We start from the raw sequence: 6,216 nt of genomic DNA, 5'->3' as shown, positions 1-6,216 counted from the left end.
CTCAATACAAGAGGAACAAAAAATGGATAGGAGGCTCAACATTAGTATTTAAACAGAGAACAAGCAACAGCTTGCAGGGCCTCTTGGTCCATCTAATCCCAAAGGAAAAAAACCTAAATTTTAATGAAACAAAAAACTGTTACTGTCCCTTTAAATTTTAAACAGACTTTTTTTTTTTTTAAAACTAGAAAATCCTTAAATAAATCTTGCAGCAACAATTTTTCACAAAATTAATGCAAAAAGAGACACAAACGTTATAGTCCCTGAAATTTAGACAGAAACTTAAATATAAACAGAGCAGCAGCCCCCCAAAAAAACAACAGGCAACCTCCACACCTCAGCAAGTTCTCCTGAGGTGCCTACCTGACCTCCTTGTTGCCGGAAACAAAGTCAGAAAATTATCCGGAAACCCCATACAGCCACACCGGATAGAACGCTGAACCACCTCTAAGGAGCTGTGCAACAAAGCTGCAACATCCAAGAACAACAGGAAATTTAGACATTATTAATTGTCAAAGTGCCAAATTCTCCAATATCAAAACAGGGAAAGAAATAGGCACTTACCTAAAAAATCTGTCCGGCAGCAGGACAGCTCACTTGGTACGAGAGGGGCTTCCTACCTCACATGGACCTGTGGAAAAAATAAAAGGCTGAGTAAACTTACTCAAACTTTCAACCAAGGGCAGCATGAAATTACTTAGGAGGCCCAGTGGGGATTATACCCCACAAGTTCCCAAATGCTTAAAAACGCCACCACTTGCTCTACTGAAGAGACTGACATGGACTACGGCTAAACCCCAAAGAAAACCAGAGCAAACTTGCTCTGCTTAAAAAATAAACTCTTTATTGAAGAATCAGACGCCTATCTTTACCCCTCCTTGCAACTGATACAAGCAAAGAGAATGACTGGGTAGGGGGAGTGGTATTTAACAGCTTTTGCTGTGGTGCTCTTTGCCTCCTTCTGCTGGTCAGGAGTGATATTCCCAACAGTAATTAAGATGATCCGTGGACTCACTGTGTCATTAGAAAGAAATAACATTTAAACAAAAATATCTTATTTCCACATATAGCAGTTTCAGGAATGGGAAAAAATGCAAATGCTAAAATTGGCAAAAAAGCAAATAGCATAGCCCTCTGAGCATAAAGAAGGTAAGGAGCATATAGGAAGTGGGGTAAAATAAAACACATTTTTTGGCGCCAAGTATGACGCACAACGCAAAAGGAAGTATTTAAAAAATTGGCACCAACACACATCCAGAAATGACGCAACTCGCGTCATAAACAAACACAACTTTGCGCCAAACAACCTGGCGTCAGCGAAGACGTAGGAAATGACGAACTTGCGCCATCATAGATGCACATTCGTGCCAAAAAATATTCACACCAAGAATTAAGCAATAAATAACAGCATTTTGCGCCCTCACGAGCCTAATTTGCCCGCAAGTTTTAAAAGAAAAACAAGTCAAATTGGAAAAAAGACTATACCCCAGGCAAGACCAAAACTTCCTAAAACATGATTCCCATATTGAAACTGCCAGACTGCAAAGGGAAATACACATAGACCTGACTCATGGCAAATATAAGTAAAATACATATATTTAGAACTTTATATAAATACATAAAGCGCCAACCATAGCTGAGTGTCTTAAATAATGATACACACTTAACGAAAGACACCCATCCACATATAGCAGATAGCCAAACCAGTACTAAAAACTATCAGGAGAGGAAATGGTATATAAGAGTATACTGTCGATCTGAAAAGGGAAGTAGGAGATGAATCCCTACGACCAATAACAGAGAACCCTTAAAAAGATTTTCCGTGAGAATAACCATAAAAAAAATCAACAGGCGATACTCTCTTCACATCCCTCTGACAAACACTGTACTCTGAGAGGAATTGGGCTTTAGAATGCTTAGAAGTGCTTATCGAAGAAATCATAAAAATCAAGCACAAACTTACTTCACCACCACCATAGGAGGCAAAGTTTGTAAAAACTGAGTTGTGGGTGTGGTGGGAGGTGTATTTATAGGCATTTTGAGGTTTGGGAAACTTTGCCCCTCCTGGTAGGATTGTATATCCCATACGTCACTAGCTCATGGACTCTTGCCAATTACATGAAAGAAAAGATAATGCCTTTACTACCCATTCCCCAGCTTTGCACAACCAACATTGATAGATTAATATACTTTATAACATTTAAACCTCTACATTTCTGCCTGTTTCTAAGCCGCTACAGACAACCTCTTATCACATGCTTTTTTATTTGCTTTTCACAACAGGAGACTGCTAGTTCATGTGGGCCATATAGATAACATTGTGTTCACGCCCGAGGAGTTATTTAAGATTTAGCACAACACAATAATGAATGCAAGTTAATAGATAATAGTCATGTGATCAGGGGGCTGTCAGAAAATGCTTAGATACAAGGAAATCACAGAGGTAAAAAGTATATTAATATAACTGTGTTGGTTATGCAAAACTGGGGAATGAGTAATAAAGGGATTATCTATCTTTTAACAATACAAATTATATTGTAGACTGTTCCTTTAAGAGTCTAGAAGTCTAATTCTGTAGCTAAGGTATGCTGCAAATTTGTTTGAACCAGCTACATACTAGAGGTCTTGCTTTGAGCAGCGTGCAAACTAATTTAAAGGTAATGATAAGGTGCTACAATTGAATTATTTAGCTGGTTCAAGCAACCTAGCAGCATACGTAGGCTACAGAATTAGCCTTTCAAGAGAACACGGACAGGACAAGCACAATTTTACAACAAATATGGTATTTTACTTTAAAAACAAAACATAACTAAATATACATTGCATTTTCATTAATTTACAAATGTTGCTGCCTATTAATAAATCTGCTTAATTAGCTGTTTTAAACAAAGTATTTCAACACAGAAAAGGGTACGGGATAAGGATGCATTTATGAGTGGTTAGAACAACAAGTGGAAATGTGACAATTTGTTTTGTTTTGAAAAAAGAAGTAGTGCTGAAATACATGCTACAAGGCAGAATCACTTACTCACTTACCTTATGCAACCTAAAAAATACATTTTAAAAATGAATTAGTTTTTAAAATTTGAGAAACAAATGTTCAAGGGCTGTATACAACTATTTATTGTCATACTTGCATAAACCTGTGGCTATCTACCACCGTGTGAATATGCAACATGGATTTCTTGCTAATTATTTTTGTTGTTGTTTTACATGTTTTCCTCTTTTCATATCCACAACAGATTGTCATTTGGTTTCAAATGTAAATTTAAAAAGTTATATTAATATTCCAGATGATATCTCACTGCTTCTGTGACCGTGGTTTTTAACTTCAAAACCACTTATCAAGACGCACTAAGACTTCAGAAGCTTAAAGGGACATTCCAGTCAAAATTTAAATATACATAGATTAATTACATATTTGAATAGAAACATATATGCAATATACATACATTAGCAAAAATGCTTCTAGTAAAAGTTAATACTGTTTTAGTGTTAACATTTTTGTCTGCACGTGCATGTAAAGCATAGCTAGATATTGTCACTGCACCAATACTGCAGCTGCTCAGATCATCACTGGGGCTTGTATTATGTCAGCAATCAACAAATTGAGTCATTACCAGGTGGTACAAGCTCCTTAGGCTCCAAGTGCTGTGTATACTTAAATACACTTTTGAAACAGCTATAGCTTTTATTAGAAGCATTTTTGCTAATGCATGTATATTACAAAATTGCTTCTGTTCAATACCGAAATGCACCCATGTGGTTTCCAATTTCGGCTGGAATATCCCTTTAAGAGAAAAAGTAAATTTATGCTTACCTGATAAATTAATTTCTTCTACGATATTAATCCTTACTTGTGGGATTTATCCTCCTGCTAACAGGAAGTGGCAAAGAGCACCACAGCAGAGCTGTATATATAGCTCCTCCCTTCCCTCCACCTCCAGTCATTCGACCGAAGTTAAGAAGAGAAAGGAAAAGCCAAAGGCGCAGAGGTGACTGAAGTTTACAAAAAAAAACATATATAATCTAAATCTGTCTTAAAAATGACAGGGTGGGCCGTGGACTCGTCATATCGTAGAAGAAATTAATTTATCAGGTAAGCGTAAATTTACTTTTCTTCTACAAGATATGACGAGTCCATGGATTTCATCCTTATTTGTGGGATACAATAACAAAGCTACAGGACACGGATGAAATGGCGGGACAAGACAGGAACCTAAACGGAAGGCACCACTGCTTGAAGAACCTTTCTCCCAAAACCAGCCTCAGAAGAAGCAAAAGTATCAAATTTGTAAAATTTGTAAAAAGTGTGAAGAGACGACCAAGTTGCAACCTTACAAATCTGTTCAACAGAAGCATTAGGAAGCCACAGCCCTAATAGAATGAGCCGTAATTCTTTCAGGAGGCTGCTGTCCAGCAGTCTCATACGCCAGACAGATGATACTCTTCAGCCAAAAAGAAAGAGATGTAGCCGTAGCTTTATGACCCCTACGCTTTCCAGAAAAAACAATGAATAATGAAGAAGATTGACGGAAATCCTTAGTCGTCTGCAAGTAAAACTTCAAGGCACGGACCACGTCCAGGTTATGCAACCTACGCTCCTTCTTAGAAGAAGGGTTAGGACATAATGAAGGAACAAAAATTTCCTGATTAATATTCTTATTAGAAACAACCTTAGGAAGGAAACCAGGTTTGGTACGTGAAACCACCTTATCCGAATGGAAGATAAGGCGAATCACATTGTAATGCTGAAAGCTCAGAAACTCTACAAGCAGAAGAAATGGCAACCAAAAACAAAACTTTCCAAGATAACAGCTTAATATCTATGGAATGCATGGGTTCAAACGGAACCCCTTGAAGAAAATTAAGAACTAAATTCAAACTCCAGGGTGGAGCAATTGGTCTAAACACAGGCTTAATTCTGGTTAAAGCCTGACAAAAAGACTGAACGTCTGGAACATCTGCCAAACGTTTGTGTAGCAAAATTGACAAAGCAGAAATTTGTCCCTTTAAGGAACTCGCTGATAAACCTTTCTCCAATCCTTCTTGGAGAAAAGACAGAATCCTGGGAATCCTACGAGTAGCCCTTGGATTCACACCAAAAAAAGATATTTACGCCATATCTTATGATAGATTTTTCTAGTGACAGGCTTACGTGCCTGAATCAAAGTATCAATGACCGCATAAGAGAATTCCCGCTTAGATAAAATCAAGCGTTCAATCTCCAAGCAGTCAGCTGCAGAGAAATTAGATTTGGATGTTGGAAAGGACCTTGAATGAGAAGTTCCTGTCTCACTGGAAGTTTCCACGGAGGCAGAGATGACACTACTAGATCTGCATACCAAGTCCTGCGTGGCCATGCAGACGCGATTAGAATTACTGAAGCTCTCTCCTGTTTGATCCGAGCAATCACCCGGGGAAGGAGAGGAAACGGCGGAAACACATAAGCTAGGTTGAACGACCAAGGTACTGCCAAGGCATCTATTAGTTCGGCTTGAGGATCCCTCGACCTGGATCCGTATCTTGGGAGCTTGGCATTCTGTCGAGATGCCATCAGATCCAATTCTGGTCTGCCCCATCGGAGAATCAGAGAGGCAAATACCTCCGGATAGAGTTCCCACTCCCCCGGATGAAAAACCTGTCTGCTTAAAAAATCCGCTTCCCAGTTGTCCACTCCTGGGATGTAGATTGCTGACAGATGACAAGACTGGGTCTCCGCCCATCGAATTATCTTGGATACTTCTGTCATCGCTAAGAAACTCGTCGTTCCTCCCTGATGATTGATGTAAGGTACAGTCTTGATGTTGTCCGACTGGAATCTGATGAATTTGGCCGAAGCCAACTGAGGCCATGCCTGAAGCGCATTGAATATTGCTCTCAATTCCAGAATATTGATCGGAAGTAGAGACTCCAACTGAGTCCATACACCCGAGCCTTCAGGGAATTCCAGACTGCACCCCAGCCTAGTAGACTGGCGTCCGTTGTCACTATCACCCACAAGGGTCTGCGGAAACACGTCCCCTGGGACAGATGATCCAGATTTATCGGAGGAGATAAATTTGTATAGTCCCCATTCCACTGTCCGTCCATTGCCGCCACCATCAATCCAATTACCTCCATACACTGGGCCACTGACGGCCGAGGATTGGACTGAAGGGCTCGACAAGTATTTAGAATTTTTTACTTTCTGACCTCCGTCAGAAAAATCTTCAT

This window comes from Bombina bombina, chromosome 4 (genome assembly GCF_027579735.1).
Source record: "Bombina bombina isolate aBomBom1 chromosome 4, aBomBom1.pri, whole genome shotgun sequence".
In the NCBI taxonomy this organism is placed as follows: domain Eukaryota; kingdom Metazoa; phylum Chordata; class Amphibia; order Anura; family Bombinatoridae; genus Bombina; species Bombina bombina.
Note: the sequence above shows the minus strand (reverse complement) of the source record.